At 39.5% G+C, this 27,566-nt stretch overlaps 2 long non-coding RNA genes across 3 annotated transcripts; one reads left to right on the top strand and one right to left on the bottom strand.

The window, feature by feature from the left end:
* The first annotated feature begins 372 nt into the window (after positions 1–372).
* Positions 373–15,520, top strand: LOC120722374. 2 transcript variants are annotated; one of them, XR_005693411.1, is made up of 4 exons: positions 373–1,052; positions 1,966–2,034; positions 13,951–14,033; positions 15,157–15,520. It is a non-coding gene; the product is annotated as an uncharacterized LOC120722374 (long non-coding RNA). The 2 variants fall into 2 exon arrangements; XR_005693412.1 differs by lacking the exon at positions 13,951–14,033.
* Positions 14,278–22,191, bottom strand: LOC120722375. The gene is made up of 3 exons (XR_005693413.1): positions 22,054–22,191; positions 19,875–19,876; positions 14,278–14,290 (listed from the first exon to the last, which is right to left on the bottom strand). It is a non-coding gene; the product is annotated as an uncharacterized LOC120722375 (long non-coding RNA).
* Positions 22,192–27,566: the final 5,375 nt, after the last annotated feature.

Raw genomic sequence — 27,566 nt, forward strand, 5'->3', positions numbered from 1 at the left:
TCGCAGGGCGTGACTTACTGCATCCACTACATGGTGTGTGTGTGTGTGTGTGTGTGCACGTGAGTGCAAGAGCATTGCTGTCTGCCCTGCATGTGTAGAGGTCTGGCAGAGAGATACACACCAGGGTGTTCCTCCTCGATAACTGTGAGAAAAGTTTGAAAAGCTGGAGAGAGTCAGTCTTTCTAGAACTGTAGGACAGTCTCATCTGTTAACCTGTGTTTGATTTAAACAGGAATTGTGCTCAAGGGCACTTCAGCTGGGCGTACACTTAGGACCACTGAATAAGCAGCCCTGAACCTTGTAATAGGTTTCTTTCTTAACTGACTCACACTGTCGGAGTGAGTTCTATTCCTTTTGTTTTAAGCTGTTTCTTAAAAAAAAAAGACAAATTTTTTGATGCTATGAAATTAAGTTTATATAGTAGATGCTCAAGATGAATCCTCAGATACTTTTCTGTCCTATTATTAACATGTTTAGACAGTGGTGAACAGGAGATGATGTAGTTTGAATAGAGGGGTTTAATGGAGAGCAATGAAAGTGGTGTTCATCAACGCAAATACTCAAAATGTTAAACTACTCCTTTTAGTTTCAGAGTGCAGATTTGGTTTGGGGCTTATGGTTAGGGTAAATGTTAGAAAGAGGTATATTAAACGTTTAAGAAATGAATTAGTGTGTGTGTGTGTGTGTGTGTGTGTGTGTGTGTGTGTGTGTGTGTGTGTGTGTGTGTGTGTGTGTGTGTGTGTGCGTGCGCACGCAAGCATACATGCACATCCAGAATGTTGCATCAACACAAGAATTGCACAATCACTCTGTCTGGCTTTTAAGCCATGTACTCCCATTTGTTTTCTTTTTTATAACTCTTCATGACTAATTTCTATTGTTGGGAGTGTTTTTGAGTAGATCTGTGAAAGCTGATACCACCACAGAGCTGTGTGTTGGCTCTGATTGATTAGACTGAAGGGAGTGAAGCAAAAAGTAGGTCAGGAGTGAAGATGTGAAGGAGAAAGGAGGCAGTAGCCACTATGGGATAAAGCACTTTGATTATGCCAAAGGTATAGTATGAAATACAGTTTTTAACCCTTTTTTTGTTGTTTTTAAATAGAATCTCTTAAATAATTAATGATACATCAATAATTTGCTGACTCATTTAAGTACATACTATTTAATAAATAATAAGTCTATTGGTATATATCACTGATGTCTGTAAGTCGTTTAAAAGCCATTTCAAGTCATTATCGGCATATCTAAATAACTGGTGAATAATTTGTTAATTTGATCTTAAACATTGGTAATGTTTTACAGCTGCATGTTGTTAGACAACCAAAACACTGAGATGCCTTTTTTGTTGCCAAAATCTAAGCTCTGCATTATTTTCATTCACCAGTTAATGACTATCAAAAAGCAATCTAAACTGAGCAGCAGCAGAGAGTAACTTAAGGAACTATCAGATACCATCTTCAAATACCAAATGAACAAAAAGTTGTGCAGCAGAATTATGATCAATATGACGATGTGAGCCTGGGATTACAGAGACTGAAGAAACTGTGGTAAACTTACCAAAATGCTTGGACAACCTATGATGAGACTGAATAAAAACCTGCAATCTGTAACTCCTCTTATGGTAAAAACTTTGAAATAATCTTTGACACAAATGTGAAATTTGACAAATCAATGCTGGACCAGTTTCCTCCAGTTTAGAAAAACCTCCAGACTAAAAGCTTTTTTAAAAAAATCATTCTGGAAAGAATTATACAGGATTGTCTTATATCTAGACTGGATTACTGTAATTCAGTGTATATTGGAGTTAGTCACCTGTGGCTTGTTTACAATTAGTCCAAAATGCTGTGGCCAGATTACTAACTGGGACAAAAAGGAGACATTGCATTACTACAGTTTTGTCAACCTTGTACTGGCTTCCTGTCCATTACACGATCCTGTATAAATCAGTACTCTTTGTATTTAAAGATCTACAAGAGATTCCTAACTCTTATCTTAAAAAGACATGGACCGAGTGGAAAACATCTATAATAAAAGGTAAGGAGCAAAATAAAGACTGAAAAATTCAATTCAGGTTTATTTACAGAGTGCCAAATAAGTTGTCTGAAGATGCTCTGTACTCTAAGGTAAAGACCCTATAGTATTCGGGAGAAAACCCCGACAAATGATCCCTGTGATCAAACACTTGATCACAGGGATCAACAGTAGGAAGGAAAAACTCCCTTTTAACAGGAAGAAAATTCATGTAGTAACAGGCTCAGGGAGGGGCAGCCATCTGTTGGGACTGGTTGTGTCACAAGTTCTGTAGGCTGGTACATGGGGTGGATGCACAAGAATGCAAAGTCTTTGTTACTTATGGAATCTTAGGCAAGTGAACTGGGTAGGGAGCGAGAGTCGCAGAGTCCACTGCAGCGGAGGAAGAAGCAGGTTATTGACTGGCAGATGATAAGGGACGCAAGGTGAGGCGTTATGTTTACTTGGATAACTGGAGCGGTGTGCTCCATGGGGGGTGGCCTTAAATGCAGGACCGCCGATTACTGCTGATGGCTCGCAGGTGAGACGAGATAGACACGGGAGGTACAGTGATGCTTATATGCAGGAGTCGTGGTGGAAAAGTACACTGAAATGGTAAATGGTAAATGGCCTGCATTTGTATAGAGCTTTTCTAGTCCCTAAGGACCCCAAAGCGCTTCACACTACATTCAGTCATTCACCCATTCACAAACACATTCACACACTGAAACACCAGACACTCACCCTGGACCATGGCAGGTTTGTGGCATGGGGAAGAACAGAGAAAAGATCAAAAAAAGAGAGCATAGGAAGGCATGACAAAACACAGATTAGCTTTGTTACGCAATATACACTGTATAGTGTGAATTTTGTGTAATGTTAACAAAATTAAAGTCCTAGAGTCCTAGAAAAACCTTTGTTCACCATACAGTGTGACAAAGTGGCTTACAGTTTTCCTCTGGTCTCATTTTTGCAGTGAAAAGATGTAGGTTGCAGTCGTAAACATGTCGGGGAAGTTGCTTGGTCTAAGCTGAGGAGGGTTTCTAGAAAAGCAGACAGTGCAGAACTCTGTGAGGATCAAATCTCAATCTTATAAACAATAATCCACTGGCCACCTCCCCTGCCCACTGTCAGAGTCCTGTAGATGAGTCAGACCCATGTTCACAAAATTCAACATTACAATAAAAAAAAGAGTTCTGGAAAAACCTGGTGGACAAGATGTGTTCTGTTGTTTCTCATTGAAGCAAATGTCTTTAATCAACTTCATTAGTCTCATCACACACAAAATAAAGCTGTCTAGAAAAAAACAAAAACAGACAAATCCAAATTATATCAGCCCATATAACAAACACCTGACAACATTCATCATGGTAAGAAATTTTGTTACATCATTAAGTCTTCATGTAAGATTTCCTACAGTCTTTGTTTCTCTTTAGACAGAGAGATAGGTTTATTATATTAGACCTTTAATAAAGACTGTTTTAACCTTTCGTTTCAAAGTGCATGATGTATTTTAAATTAAATTTAATACCAAAAGGTATGAAGATTTGTGTTTGTTACAACGTTTGTTGGCAATAAGTCTTATACTGTTAGAAAGCCTGTTTATTTTCCCTTAAATTGTGCTCATGTGAATTGTTTGTAAAGAAAATGCATTTGTGGGTTGAGCAGCAGGGTTGATCATGTGAGTTGCACCCATCAGAAACTTGTCTTCTTTGCTAATGCTTATTCTGCTGTTGGCTTTTGTTTGATGTTGTTTATTGGATTGACTGAAGTCTGTAGAAATGAGAGAAACTGGCAAATTAACCATTTATTTACTAACAACCACCTGGCACCTCTTCATCATGCTGGTCGCCCCCTTGGTCACACAAGAATTTGGATGCCATTCTGTGGAATGGCATCCAAATTCATCAACCAGCATTTATCATAAGTCAGCCTATGTGGTTGTGCTGGTCACTCTGGCACAAAGAGCACACCCAAGCCAAACCCCCAAGTGCTCAATAAGAATGAGTCAATTGCAGAATAAATATAATAAATATGAATATGAATAACAGAGAAGATTTGAGTTTTGACAAGTCATTCAAGGGCGAAACCCACATTTGCAACTCTGAAGCTCAATCTACAAATGCATTTTCCTAACAAATGTAATACAACGCGCAATGCTGGCATAGTGAACATTTGTTTTGTTGATAACAACTAATACTGAGGCTTTGTGATGTTAATGATGATGATTTTTAGTAGTATTCACATTAATTCTCTTGAGAAGTGAGTAACAGCTTATCAAAATGGCTATTGTATGTTACATTTAAACCAAAGAAAACATTGCTTAGGTCACCTGTTTTAACCTGACTACGCAGGAAAAGCTAAGAATGTTTCAGTGATGTTTACGGCAAAAAATAAAAGCCCTTCTAATCTTTATGAATCAGAATCCGTAATACATACAGATTCAATATTTGCACAGCAAACACACGGATACAGAGTCCTGCATACACATGTGAGAAGTAAATTGTTTGATAGCTTACAGCTAATGACTTATATACTGTTTAGTCAGCATTATTTTTTCAGTCATGTGTTGATGGTGGTGTTAAGTGGAACCATGCTGTGTAACATGAGTCTCGCTCCCTCGCCATCAGTCTGCATGAGCATCATAACTAGTGTAACCCATTCCATAAATCTTACACTGAGGATAATTACTGCATTACAATACTGAGCTAGCAGAGAGCAAGGGAGAGACTGGGAGAATAAGGATAAAACAAAGGATCGTATTAGTCACTTTTCACATTTTTGGGAAGCTGTCCTGTTCATAAAAAAGCATGCACATACACAAATGCATGTGCATTATTTCACATGTAGATACAAAATAGTATTTTGCACAACATACAGATGCACAGATGCACAGATGCACACACAATCACCCTGTGTTGGTTTTGGCAGATGCCGTCTCCTGTGCTGGGAGAGGAGATTGGAGGCTTGCCTCTGCTGTATGTTCATGGAAATCCAAACTAAACTTTCACAGCTGTGGGTGCATGCACATGTGCATGTGTGCATGCATGCACATGTGCATGCGCACATGCACGCTTTCCTCTGTGAGGCAATTTGCTTGTAAGTGTACTGTATGCATACGATGGATGCATCCAAGCGTGTGAGTGAGGGTGGCTTTCTTTGGACTTCATGGCAGGAATACAGCAGCGTCCATGAATTACTGGAAGTTACTGGAAGAGTCTCAAAAACACAAATACACAATATAGCTTACATAGTTACGTAATACCTGTCAGTCTCTCTCAATGTGTTTCTCGCTGCAAATATAACGGGTAATTGAAAAAATAAGGATGAATCTAAACTATTGTTTTAAAATTGGCACAATGAACAGTCTTTTATAACACCAGTGAAACCTGTTTATTTAATACGGGACTTGAACGTCCTCATGTCTGATGATGAGATACTAAATTAACAAAGCAAAGGAAGGAAACGGCAGGGAAAACAAATACATGTTGCTGCATTTTTTTATCCTTCTTGTTTTAAAACTATGAGTTTGGTATACATTGGTCAGGATGCAATGCTAAACTATTGGTGTACTCGTTTCACAGTGATAGTCATCACCAAATTGTACATCTAATGAGCTTTTACATATTAATAAGCAACGAAACAATGATGATCATAATTTCTCTTCCAACCCTGGGATCTAGCTCTTACTTATTGTGCAACAGTATTATCAGACTTGCATTAGGCACCACTGAGTACTGCCTGGTTTAATAGTAGCTCTTATGAACCTTAATGTCTGTGGCTAATAGACATTCATAACAATTCTGTATATATCACTGTATTTAAGAATAAACATTGGAAGCGGCTTATATAAACCTCACTAAACACACACTGGTGGTACTGTGAGAGGGCTGGCATCCATGCAACTAAGCAACTCTGTGAGTGATTGTAGAGTCTGTGCAGCTTTGTAGTCACAGATACTGTATATTGAAATAATTGATTTTTGATTATCTTTACAAAAAGTATAGCAAAACCCCACCTTTAAATGTTTGAAATGTTTGCAAGTGGATTGAAAGGCGACATTATTCTCTGACAAACACGGATGCACAGACACACAGAGAACAGTTTGGATTCTCAGCATTTAATAGCGTTTACCCTGCCAGGCAACTGAATGATGTGATCAAACTGTAAGAGTGAATCTGCTCCTGCAGCCATCCCACCCACACTTTCTGAGTGCGCATAGAAATGTGTGTGTGTGCATGAGTTACTATATGCAGTCATGTTTTACAGTCTTTTTTGGTAACTGTTAGATGTGTAAAGCCCCCTGCAAAGAAGTAAGTATTGCATGCAAACACATATCCATACTTCCTCTGATGTATTTATGCAAAGACATAATACTATCATATGCTTTCATATACAACTGCAGATATGACCAAGCTAAGCTCTATACAGCAAAAAATGATCCAAAGGAATCACTCAACACTCAATCTGCATGCTGTCCATGTCTTTCAAGACAGTTTGACATTGTCTTTGGTTTATTTCTACTGAGGTAAACACACACACACACAAAGCAGCTGTTTTCTATCATATTGTGATTGGTTTTCAGAAACAAAAACAGACACCACAGCCTGCCTGTGTTCACATGGTGTGATGGGTAAAAATTTATGTCCAAACTTAAGCCTGTAGTTATGCTAGAAGACTTTTTGTTGTTGCTTTAAAAGCACCAAAGAATGCATTTTACACAGTATCTATCTATCTATCTATTTATCTACACACACACATATATGAGCGACCATCTTTGAGGCGGTGGTTTACGACACCAACTCTCTGCCATCTATAATCCAGTTTTGAGTTCCCTCCCCAGACGCCTTAACGCCCACTCACATCCTGGGCCATCTGACCTCAGGAATTCGCATGATAAGGTGGGGCCAGGTTTCATAATGAGCTCACCCGAAACCCTGGCTGATTGGGACCCACACCCATTTTCACACGGCTCAGGTGATTAGAGGATCATCAGGGGGTCCTTTTGTCCCTCTTTGGGGGAAAACTCCCACTGGGTTTAAATCTGGGACTCTCCGCCATTTGACCTTAGAACTGAAGAAGCTTCTCGGATGAGAGGTGAAACGTCTTCAAGCAACTTAAAGAAGTCCAGATGTTTTTCTTTGCAAGCTCTTTTGACCTCAAAGTGCTTTACAATTCCACTATTCATTCACTCTCACATTCACACACTGGTGGAGGCAAGCTACAGTTGTAGCCACAGCTGCCCTGGGGCAGACTGACAGAAGCGAGGCTGCCATATCGCGCCATCGGCCCCTCTGGCCATCACCAGTAGGAGGTAGGTGAAGTGTCTTGCCCAAGGACACAATGACCGAGACTGTCCGAGCCGCAGCTCGAACCGGCAACCTTCCGATTACAAGATGAACTGTCAACTCTTGAGCCACGATCGCTCCAGCACATGCTTGGCTTACAATCATACTTCTTTTGCAAATAACCATAAAACAAATTTCAACATGTTTCTTGAAACTAAAAAACACAAAACTCATCACTGCAACATTTTTTTCCCACCAGATGTAAGTACTTTCCCATCTTTACTTTGTCTTATAAAAAGTTTAATAAGACACAATAAGTTCTTGGAAGTCATAATAAAGGCACTGACCTCCCCTTTCTGAATTTATTAAAGTATACAGGAACTATGAACTTTGCTAAAATGAAAAAAAGACTCGGCGATGGTGGTATGAAGTAGTTTCTCCCAAATTCCTGTCACACCCAGTACTTGGCTTTCCTGTTCTGATTCTTGTAACAGTGAATAATAACTTGTCTATCAAAGGGAATTACCGATACCCGAAAAAACATCTATACAGAAGGCTAAATAAATATGCATCTAGCTATCCTTTACCAACTCAAACAACCCTTGAGAAGGAAAATCCCTATCATTTATGCAGAAAAACTTTAGTTTTAGTTAGTTTCAGTATTAGTTTTAGTCTTATCAATTATGTCTGTATGGGGGGCATGTGGCAGAGACAACATTTTGGAAAATGAGTACAGATATTACAATAAAAACTTTTTTTTTCATAGCAGATGGCTCATAGTGTCTTATAGTATTGTAAACATCCAATACACATATCTTTCAATGACTCATCAGCCAAGTAATAATTTTTTTAAAAGTCTAGTTTTTATTTCTATTTTAGTTAACTAAAATGCTTTTTCACATGTAGTTTTAGCCTTTAGTTTAGTTTTAATAATAACCTTGATCAGAAGCTGATTTGGACCCTTGCTTTTCTCAACGCTTGTACATAAGCCCAACAACAGAACCGCATACCGAATGTAGAGACAGAAATTAATGTGACTTGAAGAAGAAGAAAGAGAAAGAGAGATTTGTTTAACATCTGGTTCAAAGTCCTGATGTAAACTGAGATGCGCTGTTTCAAAGGCTGTTCATGCAAAAGACCTAACACTTACTCATCTTCCCCTCCCATCATCCCTCTATTTCTCTCCCACCCTTTAACTATCTTCTCTCTCTCTCTCTTCAACAAAACACACCAATTTGTTAGAGTAACAGAAAACCACTGTGGCCCCTCCTTTTCTCTCTTCAGATAATTTATGAGCACTGAGTGGGGAAGCAGTTTTCACACCGGAGTGAGAAGGGCAATTTCATGCACAGTAATGAACCAACTAAGGGTGAATAGAGGCAACACGGCATGAAGAGATGGTTGTAAAATGGCACGTTAAGTGACTCTACAGTTTTTTAGTTCATGAGTGAAAAGAGGTTTAGATGATGTAGCTGTTAATAAGATGTCAGGAGCTGAAAACTGATCCAAATATTTCTTCTCAACACATTATCCAATTCAGCCTTTAGACTTATCCTAAGGTATAAGCTATAACCTCTAGATTTATTACCATAGCCCCACCCATCATTAACCTGATAAAGGTCAATTTAGCAGAAGTACGTAATTCAAAACGCCTGTGTGGTGTTTCAGGAGCTTTAACTGGTGCTTTTTTGACTGTCACTATACTAGGTAAGTGCACACGGTAATGGAAAATTCAATGTAGCCGCCATTAAACTCAGTAATTGGCTGTGATTAAGTCATGTTAGGAAAAACTGCAGTACATGTGCTTTCACTGTGATGTTTTATATGAGTCAAGTGGTTGTGTCTGTTTTACTCAGAGCTGTTGGATTTTTCATCTTAAGGGGAATCTATGACTTTTGCATTGGAAATTTGGCCAAGTCACCTCTTGACATTATATGACAGTAAGCTGAACTTTCTTTGTGACTAAATGCAGAATGTGTAGATAGTTGGACCATTCACGTGCAATCTGTATGAAACCACTCCATTGTCAGCGGTGCAGGAATACCACAGCTAGATCTGCTATTAATTCGTGAGTCTTTTTTACCACATGCATAGGTATTTTAATAGCTCTGCATTAAAGCCTTCTCTGGTAGAAGCTGGGGATGTGCTAGAGTGGATGGTGCCAAGTTTTTCATACTGCTTCACGTACTGCTTGGTATTCAGTGATGAATACCAAAATTGCTGCTATCAGTGGTGTTTCCAGCTTCTGCAAAATATGTGGTCTGGTTGGCATTGATGAACAGGCTGTGGCAATGTGGTATAGCTAGAGAAAATGGTCGTTTTAAAGTGATAAAGTATCCACATTAGGAGGTAAATGGACTGGTTCCTATATAGCACTTTTCTACTCTAATTTCCCACATTCATAAAAGCAATGTTTTCTTTTTGCTAATGCTGTCTATCTGACATCCACATACATTCCCACTCAATTTAACAAACCTGGACAACTCAGGGTTCAGTATCTTGCCCAATGCCGGAGCAACCAGATATTGAACCACCAATTTCAGTTTTTCTCTTTTGAGGCTTTGTGTTTACAAGATGGTAGTGATAGTTGTATAATATATGGTTTGGACACAGTGGCACTGACTTTTCATTAAGATTGACCAGAATGGAGAGAATTAGAAATAAGTGTATCAGAGGGACAGCTCAGATAGATGGGTTTGGAAACAAAGTTAGAGAGGCATGGATGAGATTGTTTGGACCTGTGGAGAGGAGGGATAGTGGATATATTGTTCAAATGATTTTAAATATATAGTGTTGCCAGGCAAGGGAGAAATAGGAAGACCACAGAGGAGGTTAATGGACCTAATGAAGGATGTGCAGAGGGTTGAGAGAAGAGGATACTAGGGATAGGGTAATATGGAGCCAGATGATCCACTGCAGTGACACCTAAAGAGAGCAGCCGAAAGAAAAAAGTGTTTAGAACTTAGTTTCACTTTGTTTTAACTCTTTGATTTGTTTCACTTTATAATGATAATAAATCCACCACATACCATGATATGTGTCCTTACATTGATTGTAAAAGTTCTGATGTTGAACATAAAAAGAAACAAATTAAACCAGGAGTTCATTTGTAAAGGTGCAAACTGATTAATGTGCTCTGAAATGTGCTTTGGCATCAACTGGATAAATACGGAAATCAAACACAGTGTCAGACAGCTGCTTTAAGTGTAGCAGGAGAGGGGGGGTGAGTCTGCTGTTACCCTGGTGACTGACTCCGAGGTAAAGTTAGCTCTTTCTGGAACAGAAAACCCAGAGTTTCCTTCGTCTTTCACTAAACCTGTTTTCTGAAACAGAAGACGGCACTGAACTAAAGTGCTCCATTATAATGCACTTTGGCAAACTGGACTCAGAGCATGTCCTCACATGTAGATAATGATTTATGACCAAGCTGCCGTCAGAAGGAAGCCACACCCAATCATAAAATGCATAAAATTGTGCATTTTACTATATACTGTATTTTTTGGAATATACATATGATAATGAGTACAGTAGCACATATTTCTAATATAAGTAGGAGGCACCCAAACGCTTGTCATGTTGAAACATGTCATGTAATGTAAATGTGCTCCCGTGTCAACACTGATTAAACTGAGCTGAGGACTTGAGCTGGTTGACCTCTCACTGCACGATTGCAGTTACTCAGAGAAGGGAAGAGTTTCTAGTTTGGCTGTCAGCTGGTCCCAGTGGACTGAGAAAAGCCAGCCACCTAATTAAAAATGGATATAAATGTATTGCTTGTAATGATGTCTGTCTTCTTTCCAGTTGTTATTATCCTAACCTCATCTTTCTGCCCTGTCACTTTAGGATTTGCCCAGTGTAGCAAACTTTATGTGTACTCTAGCAGATAAAAGAGAAAAAAGAAACCTCAAAACAAAAATGGATTAATGCTGTTTTAATACAGCAGGTAGAAGACCTTATAGACGCTCTGGTGAGTCGAACGAGTGCATCATTTGCTTGATTCTATGAATAAAATCTTTAAATCAGTTCTGTTCGGGGAGTGAATGACAATGTATCGCGTGATCAGATTTGTGGCTTTTTGATTGGACTCTGACATCGGCACATTGGGTGAGGTGCACTGCATCCACTCTCTATCCACACGTTAACATAAGCACATCACTGTTACGCATTATATTCTGCATGTGTGCATGTGTATCACTGAACTCACACGTACATGATTGCTCCTGCTACAAGTAACCCAGTCTGTAAGCTATTAATTGGTTGTAAGGTAAAAGTAAACAGGTGGGAGCCCATCGCCAATGTTTAAATGGTTTTCTAATTTACGTTTAGCCCTCCCTGCAGTGTGAAGTGTGCTGGCACACCTAACAAACTGCTAAAATTTGGCATAGAGCCCTTTTGGGTCTTTTTCAGTATAAATTATTGCAAGCTGGGTTTTTTTGTTTGTTTTTTTTGCACACTCACATGAAACACACACACAATCAAAACTCTTTAAAGGTGATGTTAATGGGATTTATTTCCGATTTTAACGGTGGTGTGAGGCAATTTTGTAAAATTGTCACATTCACATCCTCAACAGCTTAAACATGAGGAATAATTAAATATCAGGATTACATTTGTAGGGGAAAGAGCTATTTTGTAACATACTATCAAAGCCACTTGGTCTGTTTCCCATATATATGGTTTTTATACAACATGGAAATTATTCCAGACTGATTGTAAGAGAAGATCTGAATGGCTTCCTTGTCTTCTGTCTGATCTTTCATGTGTTTCCCAACTATTAATCTTATTGGCGCCATATGTTTGGCTCCTTCTGCAACAGTTTACCGTGATGTACGTCGTCCAGGCTAGTGAAAGCCAATAAACAGCAAACTGGCTGGGAAAGCAGAGCTGTAAGGATAACATTATGTTGCCTATATTGCAAACACTGAATGTATAGCTATTATAATCCTAAACAAAGAGCAGCTGAATATCTCCTTTCATATAGAGCAGATATGAGGTTCATTCCGTCCATTTAACAAATTGCACACACAGCACATAATGCACCTACCTCGCAATTTATTCTCTTTTCCAAACATATATTTGTGGTCACTTTGTATATACTGTATGAAAAGATTTACAAAGAATAGCTTTGCAGTGTGATTAGAAAAACAGTCACTTATTGACAATTTTGCTTTTATTTTTTGTTTCAATCGGTGCTGTGGTCATAAAACTTGCTCAAGCCATGAAGAGAAAGTGATTATACAGAGCAGTTATCCTCAAAACCAGAACTGAGTCCCCTCTAGAGCCCGTATATTTGCACAATATCCAGAGGGAGCTGAAATATGGACATGTATCCATTTTCTTTTGCCACAGTTATAGATTTATTACTTTGGCTAAAGTAATCTTGAAAGTCTTGTTTAAGGGATGCAAAAAGAGTTGAGAAATTATAAGGAGGATGTGGCCAACTCACAATGCTTTTCACAGAAGATTTCAGTATCTGGAAAACCTCTTAGAGCATAAGCATTTCTGTCTAGACGACGCAGGGGAAAAGCAACTGGAGAAGCGGCACTATTTTATTGACTAGAGCCATTTGCTTCTTACTTGGCTTTAGTCTGAGTTTTGTTTTGGTGTCGTTACACCTGCTAAGACTGAAGGTCCTGGCAGGATCACATGTAGATACACTGAATTTATGATATATGAAGAACTTCTCTGTAGTAAAGTGAAACCAACTGCTAAAAACAATTTTTTGAGCTTTTTTTTGCTTCATAATGAACTCTACTTTCATTTCATTTCCTGTTTACTACCTCAGGGGTGAGACTATGGCTACAGGTCGACATAAATAGCCCACAACAAGGACAGTGGAGAGAGCTAGAAAAGAAGAGCACACTACTGGCTAGAAGGGACTTTGGAACAAGCAGATAAACATGAGGAATACTTTCCCTTTCTCAAGTATTATTTACTATAGTATCTTTTGTTTTATCTCATCAAATGCACACTGCAGACTATCAGCCATGACAAAAGCCAGCAGGAGTTGACCAAGCACCAGGAGAGACTTAGAGAGTTGGAGCTCACCATCTGTGAGTCAGCACTGTGTGAAAAGTGTTGTTTATTCATGCAAGACCTGGGGTGACCAAGTGTGTCCACACTCCTTTCACTTAGCTGATGTCCAAAACGTCCTTCTCCAAAAGAGTATGCATGGTGCCAAACTCTGGACTCCTGTGACCTTCAGCGAATAATTGATGCTTGTTAGCAGAGTGGCTTGTTGACCGCAACCCTTTGCAGACCGTCACTGCCATCAGACTACACAGTGCTAGCTTTTTGGAAGACTGTACACAACTAGATCCTGACATTCAGCCAATGTTACTTCCACATTGGCTGAATTTTGACAATCACTCTCTGTATGTGAATAAACACCAATGCTGGACCTCATATCCAGCAGATGTTTGTGCAAATGATGTTCTGCTTAAACCCTTGTGTGTGCACTTTTGTAGAGGCCATCTGTTATGATGTAAATGAGCCTGTGTGTGTGTGTGTGTGCAGCTGACGTTAGTAAAGTATCATTGTCTAAAGGACATTTTGCAAACTTAAGCTGTGGTTGTGTCAACACAGCCATGTAAGTATTTGTACTCATGCTTGAGGTGCCCTTGACTTACTGCAGTCTTCTCCCATATTATAGGTGTGGTATCTGCAAAAAAATCACCACTTTATAGCTGAACTACAGATCGACTGAAACAGGAAATGAAGCACTCTCATCTCCAGGTTAGAAGATTAGAGATTAGTAGTTGTGTGAAAAGACAAAATGACACCAAAACACAACGACATTCCTTTTTGTGTGCTGTTCCTTTACAAGGACAGTAATGGTACACAAACAACAGTCCAGCATAAAAACTAATTCTGTTTAAATGGCAGAAAGCAAACTGTTTTTGTGCTCTTTTTTCTGTTTAATTAGGTTATTTAAAAAGGGGACATGCTTATAAATTCAGTTTAAAAAAAATCACATAAAATTTCTGTATATTCTTTATTTTTGCATGTTTGCAGTGTTTAAGAAGTGCAAATAAAGAGAAACATGCAATATGTAACCTATGTCAAATATTGAGTAATATCCAATCCACTGTGGCGAGACAGTGAGGTCAATGGTTTGATCTATAATACGCTTATCAAATCATAGCCCATGTGAGGCACCTTTGAAATCTGTCCAGCTCACTCACAGTAAATCATGCTGGATTTGATCATGAGCTAAAACAACCTTCAGGGCAGTAACCCATCCAAGTCCTGTGGTTTTTCATAATGGAATACACAAGAGACAGTGAACCGGCAGAGTTTTGCAGGTAGACTCTCTGATTACTTGAAAGAGAAACATCTGCTGAATAGATGCGAGAATTCAGTGGGAGCACTGCTGCTTGTTTGAGAACAAAGAGTAACAAAGTGTGACTGCAGAAGCCATTTGGCTGGCTTGTGTCTGTCTGCCTCCTGCAAGTGTCTGTATGCATGTGTGTGTCTGCGTGTCCAGGTGTTAAGGGAGGAGAAAACTGTGGCAGGAAATTCTTTCTGATAGCATGAACCAAAAGGTGCTGAATGACTGACCGACCGCCAAGTTGAAACACACCGATTTGGGATTTGCTCTTTGGGTGGCTCACTGACAGAACAACATGCCTGCTGGTTCCCTAACAAAGTGCATTACAGGTGACTGCAACCAGCTCACTGGATAGCTTGGACAGTCCCTGGCTAGTTGACTGATGATGTTTTCAGACTGTCAGTCACTTAAGGGGGAGGTTGGTGTGAGGTGTTGGTGGGGGTGGGGGGGTGTCTCTGCTAGTGTGTTGTTAACAAGCCTGAAACAACACGATCACCCACTTAGTTTCCTCTTTGCATCTATTTACAGCTGTGTCCTGCACCCCAAGGAGCCAATCCCGGATAAGATGGAGTCATGCTGTGGCCTTGTAGCAGGACAAAACTGGATCCGCTTTGGTACAAATAAATGTGTTGAAACACAGTAGCAGGTATAAAATAGATTTTCTTTAAGTTAACCTTTTCTAAATGTTCTATTTCAAAATGCATGTCCTATTTAGGTACTTATTTTCAATGGATTTACTTTGATTTCATTATATAATAATGTCTTTTAGGTGATTGACTGTAAAGAGAGCTTAACAAAACGAACTAAGTGATACAAAAACACTCAACTGGGACAAAATGAAATAGCAATAAAACTAACTTTGACAAAACCAAATAAAGGCCTTGTCATTGTTGTGATGGATTATTGCGTTTGAGTCATTTCCACATCTGTGGAGCTTGTTTTTCGACTGCAAGAAAGAAGGGGGGAGAAAACAAATGGATTCTTAGGAAAAGTAAGCAAACTTTGATATCTGTTCCTCTTTGTGGCATTTCTGACATGCTTTCCCATCATGATGAAGTGATGAACTGCATGAGGAATGCAACTGCAAAAATGTAAGAAAGAGTACAGAAGAAATTAAACTAGTTCTTGTGTTTGATTTGGGAATGCTGTGGCTTAGGATGTAGAGTGGGTCATTTACCCCTCTGCCTTTCAAACATTTCTTCCCTGGTTCCTCCAACCTCCATGATGAAATATTCGTTGGCAAGATTTTAAACCCAGAGCTTCCCTCAGTGCATTTTTCTGAGTATGGGTGTGTGAAGATTAAGAAAAAAAATTGAATAAAAAGAGAAAAAAGGTCAAGTCAATTTATTTGTAACCACAATTAAAAACAACATGGGTTGGCCAACTTTGATAAAATGTAAAACTGAATTGAATAAAACAGAAAAATACATAAAAGTAGAATACAAACAAGAAACGAAAAGAAAAGGAACGTGTCAAAACTCATTTAACACTCACTTATTTACATGTAAACACTGGGGAGTAAAGATGTGTCTTCTAGTGGTTTTAAAAAATATCAAGTGATGGTGAGATCTTAATTTTTAAGAGCCGAAGGCAAAGGCCTGGTCTGTGCTATGCTTCAGTCTGCTTATTGGAACAACCACATGCATCTGAACAGCTGACCCTAATGGTCCATTAGGGCTATGCATAGTTCAGTAAGGTAAGAGGGTGCTAATCGATTTAGTGATTGAAAAATATCCAATAAAATCTTAAAATCAATTCTAAAATACTCAAAGGCAAAATAAAGAAGCTGCATTTTGAACAAGTTGGAGATGAAAGAAGCAGAGCCTGGCTGATTCCAAAATAAAGGCTATTTCAATAATCACGCCTGGATGAAATGAAAGCACTAATTATGTTCTCAAAATCAGCAGATGAGAGAACGTTTTTAATGATTGCAAAGAGCCTCAGCTGGAAGAAGCTGACATTAGCAACAGAATGTATTGATTTCTCAGATGTGAAGTTGCCATCAAAGCTCACCCCCAGATTGTTTGCAAAAGAAGTTCTGTAAAAGGGCCAGGGTCACCCCCAAAAGAGGAGTAAGGGTCAGGGGGCCCAACTAGTACAAGCTTTTATGTTCATTTAATTTAAAAAAGTTGAGCACCAACTATGACTTTGTGTCAGTAACACAGTAAAACAAGATTTTTAAAGAGGTTTTAGTATTTTACTTAATTATCACCATTACAGTGAAATAAGATTCCATACTTTTAGAACTGAACCTAATGGGAGCATGTAGAGAGAAAAGAGCACTGGGCCGAGGCTAGATTCTTGAGAAACTCCTGCATGTAAGGGGACCAAGCGGTGATGAAAAGCCACCCAATCTAATAGAAAAAAAACTTCTGCATTTTAAATAGGATCTAAACCTGTGGTGTCAAACATAAGGCCCTGCCAAGACTGTAATCCGGCCTGCAGGACATCTTTGGAAAATGTGAAGGAGCGCATACATTTTGGACTTTGGGCAGGACAGTTTGGGCAATAGGCTACCAGAAGTTTATCCCTAATTTTACACATGAATTTCCTACAGTTCAAGCCCAAAGAGTTGTGCTGACAGATTTCTTTCTACAGCTAAAGCAGCATTTTTGCACTGTTTTCTTATACTGAGATATCTCAGACATTACATGTGAAGTTAAATTACTTAACACTGACAGAAACAGGAGCTTGACTGGTCCATCCCACTTAATATCAAACTGGGCCAAATGTGGCCCACAATATAAAATGAGTTTGACATCCCACATCTAAACCATTCAAAAGCATTTCCTCTGATGCCCACACAGCTCTCCAGTTTAGCACACCGTGATCCACCGTATTTACTGCAACACTCAGCTCTAAAAGCACCAGTATTTTCATCGGTGCCTCAACAAATTGGCTATGGCAATACTGGCTGCTGAGAGATAACGGTCCAGTTTCTGATACCTATGAAGAGAGGCTGGAGGACTGGATGTGATCGACTGGTTGTCTGAGAAAAGACCCTGGTTTGCATCCTATTTGAACCTTTCTGTTTTGCTTTTCTTTTGTTTTGTTTTTCATTTGCTGATTCATTTCATTTTTTACTGTCATTTTACTTTCATTTACTTATAGAAGGTACATTCAAAACTACCTGGTCAGGCAAAGGAAAAGCCTATGGTGAACCATGTCACATCAGTAATCCTGCTTACTGAAAAATTAAGACTTGGCAGTTGGCAGCTAACCTCTCAATGTTGCAAGGCATTTACCCTATAAAGGTCATATTATCATGCATCTCTAGACTGCTTTCAGCATGGCCTCAATTCTTAGTTCAGTCTATAAAAGTCCTGTTGTTTGCCCTTGCACCTGTGCCACTGCAATGTGTGCAGCATTGCTGCATCTCAAATAGTGAGATGCTTCAACTTGAATTTCATTTTGAGGATGTGGATGAAGCTGCAAGGAGTCGCCGCAGTTCAGGGCTGATGTTTTGCCGTACATGCATCAAGCTGTGGACAGTCTAACCTGGGGGATGAATTTACAAACTTTATGGGGAGAGGGGGGGGAAAGCAATGCTCTAGATGAAAATAAGGGTCACCATGTACCTCTAACATGCCCTCAGTGCAGGGGAGAGGTCCACAGTGAGGCTCACAAATGCAAGTCTTTAGAATAGCGCTTCCAAGGAGTGATCTACTGGCATACACGCTGAAAATGGAAGAAGTGCATGAGAACATGACCTTTAGAGGGAGTTATTAATCTTTAAAGGTTGCGAGTCACTAAACGGTTAAAATTTTCAGGCCTAAGCAAGCTATCAAAAACAGAATTATCATACTCTTAAGTGTAAAGCAAATCCAACATTTGATCTAATACAAGCATCCTGTGATATTGTATGTTTGATATCCCTTCATTGCTTTTAATTTGATGTGCATCTATTCCCTGTTCACCTCTCTGGGTAGGATTGTAAATCCAAAAGTGACCATAATAATAATGCTCAGCAAAATGTTGACCACAAATTAAAACATCTTTAAATAAAAATACTGTAAACCTTTTGTGCTACCATGACAAATCACAACAAGTTACTCCATTTTATGTTCATTTGGCAAAACCTCTTTCCTCCTGAGCGGAAGGGTTTGTCCTGCTGGATTGGTTTCTGTCTTGTCTGCAGTGAGAAACAGAAATTGAACAGTTTTTAAGTTTCCCACCGCTCTGTTGTCCGAATCATAACAGATCTTATTTCGCATTCTGGATAAAGTCATAGTGAGCTGACAAAAGGAAAATTGCTTCAATTTGTCTGCATCTGTGCTTTTCAGAGGAGCTGCCAGTTATAACACAGTGCATGGTGGAAGAAAAAAAGCGACCAAACCTTTGAATAAATACGACTGGCAGAGTAGACTTTGTGTTGGGTGGCTAAGCAAGCCTGCTTAACTTTGAATCTTAAAAGACAGATGACAAACTTTGTTTCTCTAATCAGTCAGTGGTGAAACTTGAGAAACTCAAATTGAGTGGCGGGATGTTTCTTGTCTACTTTATGTTCTTATCAAACTTGCTGACAACTAAAATAAATAATTCAGACAAATACTTATAGAGTAATCTCCACAAGCACCCATTCATGAATGTTACACATGTTATGGATATACATTAATGGCCAAAGGTATAATTGTCCCTCGACCACAGAACATCAGCTTGTTCTCCTTTGTGATGTGCCATGGGATCTTGAACAGTTGTCTGACTACGCATTTTAATTGGACAAATTGGTCCAACGTCTACAGATAAGATTGTGCACCACCACACATCCACGGTGGTGTGTCTGGGACTTTGTGTATTGATGCTAGCTGTGTGTGTGTCCATGTACATCATGAGAAATAACTGAAAATAGCACTGGTCTTTTGGGTGGAGGCCAGTTTAAGAATGACTCAGATGTTTCTTTGGGCTACTGGATGCATTTTGTGGGATAAATGGTTTGTGTTTATGTGTCATTGAAATGAATGAAAGTAATTATCGTGTAACAGAACATAAGGGACACAAACAAAAGCCACTTGATTAAAATTGCTTCCTTGACTGGAGCTATTTTGGTTCAGTGTTAAAATTTGTATAATTAATTGAATCAGTCACCCTGTATGTTGAATTACCCAGTTGTGCATTTACATTGTGTTCAGGGGTTGGCTAATGCAAACCTTTACAGTAATTTTACAGCATTAACAACTGCAAAGAGTACCTCATAAGAATACTGTTACGCATGTTGGTTATATTGTTCTGTGTGTCCAGACAGTTACTTCTATGTGTATCGACCTCTCTCCTCCACCACATACCAGCAACAAGCTTGTTAATTTTTCAGAGGGACAATTTAGCTAAAAGTTAGCCATTGCTGTGTCAGAGCTGTAGCACTAGTACCCAACTACTCATTAACAGTTCTCGCCACTAATGTGATGGTGCTTTTCCTAGCTTGCAGGTGCATGTTCAAAATGTAAAGTGCAGCGTCTGAGCAGCTGATGGAAACTTATAATTACCTTGTTGTACAATGATAGGAATACTTCCAAATCCAAGTCCAGATTTATTTATATCCATCCATTCTCTTCCACTTATCCTTGTCAGGGTTGTGGGGGGCTGAAGTCTATCCCAGCTATCATAGGGTGAGAGGAAGTGTATCTTTACCATCATACTGGCTGACTTTACCATGGTCTTTTGCACAGCTGAAGCGTTGGATACTGTTAGGCTTGTGGGAAAAACAAGACCCAAAAGCAGGACTTCCTTAGAAGTGACAGTGATTTTTTTATAGAGAAAAAACAAGCAACAACTTTCAAAAACTGTTGGTTGGTTTCCTGGCAAAACAAGACAAGATAATTAGTTCAGTTCTCCACAACAAAGGACAAGCACTCTTTCACCTCAGCAAGCAAGGAATTTACTGACTGTGTCACTCAACGATCCAGCATTGACTGAAGCTAAGCCGCTTTCTTAAATAGTGTGCCTGTGATGAGACTCATCAGCAGCAGGTGAGTAAGACAGCAGGTGTGGCTGGCTTCACAGGGGTTAAATGCTCCAGGCCTAGTGTTGCATATACACAAGAACACCAACACACACATACAAACAAACAAATGCACAGAGAGGAAAAGGAGCGACAGAAGACAGGCTGCGAACAACAGGACCAAAACAAAACAGAAATGGCTGGTCGACGAGGACTGGAGGACTGTGACAGATACAGTCCTCAAGCACACACCTACATGCCAAGGAGTGGAGATTTTGCAGATGTATTGGGGATTTTCTTCTTTTATTTCTATTTTTGTCACAAGAGAAAAAAAGAAAGAAAAGATGTTACACCCCACACTGTCTATACTGAAGTCAACACAAGATGTCAAGAGAAAGGAGGTTACTGAAAGCAACAGATGTTTGGTGAAGTCATCAATACAAGCTCCAAGTTATGGTAAGCTAGACGTTTCGCTTAGTTTGGGAATTTTCCAAATGCAGTTGATCACAAACACACAGTATCTCACAAATGTTGTGGCTGTAAGGGGTGTTCAGTTTGGGTCACTTGGATTTCTTCCAGTCTGCTACAGTAGCTAGCATGGATGCTTGCCTCACAGCCATCTACTTCCACACCTGCAAAAGCCCCACGCTGTGTAACTGCTTATGTAAATTGAATTTTCCTGTGACATTGAACCTTTTCTCAAAAGTTTTTTCTCAGCAGAAGGAATGGGTCATCGACACTGGATTCTTCTGTGATGTATCTGTCAGTTGTTGTTATAGTGCACTACCAAACCCGTACACTATACAAAAAGAAAGGTCAGCACTTTGCCGTGAGATACACAGTATATGCATTACGTCCTGATGCAGGTATGCATCTAAGTGAAGCTACAATTTCAGGTGCCTCACATCACATCTGGACCTATACAGGTCCTGTTTAACACATTAATCTATCATTCTGTCCTATGTGGAGAGCAGTCCAACATGCTGAAGTATTCAGCAACAAGTCTCCACCTTGATGGAACGCACAGTGCATCATGGGATTGTTTCCCACATGATATTCACACTATGGATGTCCAAACCCAACAACTGATTAATGACTGAAATGTTACTGCCTCATCAGACAGGGCAATGTTTCTTTAAATATCTGAACATAAACAGCAGCTACAAATGTTTACTTTTCCTGTGCATTCTAATGCACAAATAAAATATTAATTTTTGCATATTTTTCATGATGATTTCATTAATTAAGGGGAAAAAACTATCCAAACCTATCTGGCCCTGTGTGGAAAAAGTAATAGCCCAGCCCACCCCTCTTGTTAAATCATGAATTAATCAACCACACTTTTAGAAAAACATAGTTCAGTGTTATTAGTTGCACCCAGGCCTGGGATTAAGAAATCACTTAAACAAATTGAAGTATGCTACAAGATCTCAAAAAGCAACACATCATACCAAGAGCCAAAGAAACAGCTCAGAAACAGAATTATTAACATTTCACTAGCCGGGCCCACGTCCTCGTTTTAGGTTTGACAGGGTTTTAGTAGGTAAAGGTGAATGCTTGGACATGAATTGAGCTGTGGTTTGGGGAAGGCCTCGAAGGGGACTGGCAACGGCTCCCGGGCTTGGCAGATCCCCATGCACTAAATAGAAGTGAAGAAGTTAAAGAATTTAATAGGGGAGAGAGGGAGGGTGGGGAACTAAACGAGAATGAACAGCTTGCAGAACCGGGGGAACCTATATAGATGAGAACCGGAAGGAGCGTGTTTGGAGGCGTGGTCCCTGCATTACTACTTCAGGAACTGAAGAACTTGCTGTAATTAATGTGCAACCCTCTCTATTGCTCTCTCTATTCTTTTAAACAGACTGAAACACATGGTGGGCCTCTCTGGTGCTGTACACAACTGGTTCACTTCCTATCTCTCTGACAGAACTTTTATGGTGAGTATGGATACATGCTCCTCTAAGATCCATAAAATGACATGTGGTGTGCCTCAAGGGTCGGTTCTAGGCCCTGTACTTTTTAATTTGTATATGCTCCCTCTTGGCGGTGTCATCAGGAGGCATGGAGTGAACTTTCACAGTTACGCTGATGACACGCAGCTGTACATCTCTGTGTCTCCTGATGACACCAGACCAATGGATGCCCTTTTTAACTGTATTTTAGATATAAGATCTTGGATGTCAGAAAACTTTTTACAGCTTAACCAGGACAAAACTGAAGTTTTAATCATCGGTCCCGAGGCTCAGAGAGAGAAACTCTTGTCTAAATTAGAGGCATTTTCACTATGTCCTTCGCTACAAGTGAAAAACCTGGGTGTTATTTTTGACTCTGAGCTTGGTTTTATCCCACATATTAAACATGTAACCAAAATTGGATTTTATCATCTAAAAAATATAGCCAGAGTCCGCCCTATTCTCTCTCGGGCCAACACGGAGATGCTGATGCATGCTTTTATTACCAGTCGTATTGATTACTGTAATGCCCTGCTCTCTGGTCTTCCTAAGAAGAATATTTCAACTTTACAACTTTTGCAAAACTCGGCAGCTCGTGTGCTGACAAAGACCAGAGGGCGGGCCCACATTACACCGGTTTTAGAATCGCTGCATTGGCTCCCCGTGTGTTTCAGGATCGATTTTAAAGTTCTTTTATTGGTTTTTAAATGTCTTAATGGTCTCGGGCCTTCTTATCTCTCAGATCTGCTTTTACCATATGAACCCTCGCAGACCCTGAGGTCCTCTGGTGCTGGCCTATTGATTGTCCCTAAAGTCAGGACACATACTCACGGAGAGGCAGCTTTTCAGTGGTACGGTCCTCGTCTGTGGAACAGCCTGCCGGAGGAGCTCAGGGCCGCAGAGAACGTACATGTTTTTAAGAGCAGGCTCAAGACCCACCTTTTTAATTTAGCTTTTACTTAGCGTTTATTTATTTTATGCTTATTTATTCTATCCTGTTATTCTATTATTAATTTAGGCTTTACCTAATATTTATTGATTTTATTCTTATTCATTTTTTAATCTTCTTACTCTATTTATATTTATATTTATATTTATATTTATATTGTATCCTGTTCTTATTTATTTTATCATTTTACCCTGTATATAGCCTATTGTGTCATATCTCCAGTGTTTCCTCAGAGGGGGCTCTCTGCACTGGGGCTGTGATCGACCGTGGCTGCTGGGTCTCTGGGGGTCCTCTCAGCCTGGCTGGGGGGCTCCTTTGCCTCCCTCCTGCTGTGTGCCCAGCCTGGAGGCTGCGGTCTGTGACCGGCTCCCGGTGCAGACGGCTCCCTGTTATAGTGTTTTCTCACTTGGCTCATGTGAACCCAGCCCAATTTTTACTCTTTAAGTGTGCGTGCGTGTGTGTGTGTGTGTGGGGGGGGGGGGGGGGGGGGGATATGTGTGTATTCACATCATTTATGTTAATGAGAGTGTGGGGAGTGAGTTGGAGGGTGGGGTGAGCTGCTTTTAACTATGTAAAGCACTTTGTGCTACATTTTTTGTATGAAAAGTGCTTTATAAATAAAGATTGATTGATTGATTGATTGAACCACAACAATATAAATGACTCATTCCCAGTTATCACAAGCGCTTGATTGCAGTTCTTGCTGCCAGTGGTGGAACAACAAATTATTATATTTAGGGGGCAATTACTCTTTCACACAGGGATAGCTTTTTTCTCTTAATAAATCAGACTGCCATTAAAAAACTGCATTATGTGTTTACACGGGTTATCTTTGTGTATCATTAGAATTTGTTTGACAGTGTACAAAAAGTGTGTAAAAGTGTGACATATATGCAAAACCCAAGGACACATATGAGCAGATGAAAAATAAGCGTTTCTTTCCTGCTGGATATAAAATACTGCTGAAGCGCATTATAAGACTTGAGTGTCACAGCACATGTCAGCTCTCACCAAACTGAAGCACTGGTATATTTGCTTTGAGGCATAATGATCCATTAGCTTAACCATTTTATGTAGCTTTGGTTTGGATGCAGACTACCAGCAAATGCTTTGTGCATTATTATCATCAGCGGAGTTCTAGCTGTTCTTGAGTCCTTTTATAACTTGGTCAGGAGAGAGACTGTCAGCACGTCCAAGGAATATAAAGGCAAGATTGGTCTGAAAACATAGATCTATGATTGCGGTTGCACTCAACTAGTCATAAAACTCCAGTGAGCTACAGATTGTGGTGAATTATACTCTGATTTTGCCAAGAAACCGAATCAGGAGAGGCAATCCTGATCTGCCAGGATTGTGGGAAAGCCAAGTGGGTGGCTAAGTGTTGACAATTATCTACTGACATTGTGGAATATCCTTGTTAAGATAAATCCTAGGCAGACAGATAATAATATTCATATCTCTAATAGTGCTAATCTTTTCATGTCTTTGCCGCACATTTATCAAAGACTGAGAAACTACTGACCTGCTCAGTAATTAGTGTGGTAACAAAGACACATTTATGCTCAAAGCAAAGCACTTGTTGGATGGTCTGAAATCCTCCTTCCTAACATGTTTACATGATCTGCATTGACAGGAACTGCATTTATCACCAGTTTTCCAAATGAGTTTTGCCTCCTGGTGAGGAAAGACATTACAGCTTGCAAGCTAGTTCTATTCAACCATACGTCTGGGTTTAACCTCAAAATAAATCTTGAGATATCCCTTTAATGTCGGTTTCATTTTGCCTTTTAATACGCTTTATGCTGTAGCCTATTTTTGTTGCCACTTCAAAAAGAAGAAGTAGAAGAAGAAAAAGCTGTATGTTATACAGCTGTTTCATCCCCACAGCTGCAAGTGTTTCTTTAAATTTGCTTTCTGCACTTTCCCAGGGGTAATGACAACAGGATGTTTGAACATAAAGGCATCGTTATTGGGATGAGTGCTGAGAAATGGATGAAATATTTAATGATGACTGATTTTCTTTTTTTATTCCGAACAATGGTCATTCGTCAGTGACTCATTTCTTACAGACTTACTGACAAGGAATTAGCGGAAGTGATTCAGAATAAATTCACTCGAGTTCTGTTCAGTGTAACAGCTTCAGCTATTAAAGTCTTATTAATGCTGGTGTTAATTAATTTCACTGGAAACACACTTCATGTGCATTTAATATAAACAGAATGGTATACAGCCCGTTTCCATTGTGTAGCTGCAAAGAAGTGAATTTATTTAAACTTGGTCTGTAGAGAGGGAATATACATCATAACCGAATACTTACATTTTCCCTCTACAGGACGTGACATGTGTCTGTACACGCCGCTGTTTGTCTTGGCATTAAGAAATCTCAATGTAATTCCCTCGCTCAAAGTTGGCACTTGCTCCAGAAACATATGCAACATATGGAAGAGAAGAGGTTAAAAAATAAGGTTCTGTTGGGCTCTCCTCCCACATTTAAAAGTATGTTTGTGTGTCTCTGTTTGTGTTTACAGGTGTGCCGGTTTTGTTGCATTGACGGGACGTGGCCCTGATCCCCGCCCCCCCGCCCCCCTTTCTTGTTTCTACACACCTGTTGATGATCCCACACCTACCGCTGATGACCTCATTAGAGCCGCTTCATAAGGAAGCGGTTCTGCTTCCTTTGTTGCATGGTCACTGCTGCCCAGCTCCTTGCCTTTATGCTGCCACTAACTTGTGAAGAGGGTATTAAGCTGTTTTTCCCTGTGCTCAGGTTTCGCTTGGAGGACTCGCTGTCACTGAGGACTGAGCTGTCTTTTGCTCTGGAGTGAATGTGTAGATGGGAAATGGCATCATTGTAAATAAATGCACTTTTCTCTGACTCTGAGCCCTGTGTTTGAGTCCCACGTGTACTTGGACCTTGACACAATGATTAGATTAGTATTCGTCGATATTTCGACATAAGAGGCATTCTGCTGAATTTCACTGAAGCATGGCTTTGTGCATTAACAAAGCAGCATCAACATGTGTGAATGCCTCTCTTAAAATTTACTATTTACACAATTCAGTGTTTACGCGTGGGTTTGGGGTTTGTTTTCAGTATTTTTTGGCTAACAGTGCAGCTTTGTCTGGTCATTTCCACTTCTTTGGAGCTTCTTGAAAGAGGAATGGTATGATGTATGCACTGTTCCAATGAAGCAGATGCAGTGTGTAATTATTCTGGCATACATATTGAGCAATTTTTATTTTATTTTATTATTATTATTTTTTGATAGAGGAGCTGTTGCAGAGAGGTTAATCATGGAAATGTGTACCTTGAATTCACTGCGCTTGACTAAGACTCTGCAGCACATTTTAGTGAGTGAAGCAAAGCTTTGAGGTCTACAGTAAGACCCAAGCTATCATCAGCTTCCTTTAGAGATTAGACAGGCCAGTTACCTACCTGTTTTTAAATCACTCTTGAAAACCCACCTCTTTACCCTGACTTTGACACCACGTGAGATGTTGGTTTTTAGTTTTGGTTTTTAGTTTTATTTTAGCTGTTTTTAGTTGATTCTTTGCTGTTTTATCTTGTTTTTTTTTTATATAGGGCTGTTTTAATTTTTATGTATTATGTGTTTTATCTATTTATTTTTGCTGTTTTCTGTTATTCTATTGTTTTTAACTTATTTTCTGTACAGCACATCCTGTGCTTGGTATTTTAAAGTGCTTTATAAATAAAATTGGATTGGATCAGGTATATGCAGTATTTGTACATTTGGTGAAAGCTATGTCTCAAAACACTGCAGACTGCCCATATTTGCACAAGTAGTTGTGGGAATGTTCATGAACAGAATTCATGCAGCACTGCACTAATTTGTTTTCAGACAGGCTTTAATTTATTCTTGCTAACAAGCTTATGCTGTAAGATACATATCACTCTTGTGTTTAAACTTCATTACCATCAAAATTAGGGATATCTTTGACTACTTATTATACTTAGCAATTGAATCATATGTGAATAGATATTTTTTCGAGACAGTAACTGTAGCAGCCCTGAACGCAAGACGTCACATTACTGCTGCTGATCAGATACAGAAAAAAAGCCCCTAAATACATCACAAAAGTC

This window comes from Simochromis diagramma, unplaced genomic scaffold (genome assembly GCF_900408965.1).
Source record: "Simochromis diagramma unplaced genomic scaffold, fSimDia1.1 OVJJ01000618.1, whole genome shotgun sequence".
NCBI lineage: Eukaryota > Metazoa > Chordata > Actinopteri > Cichliformes > Cichlidae > Simochromis > Simochromis diagramma.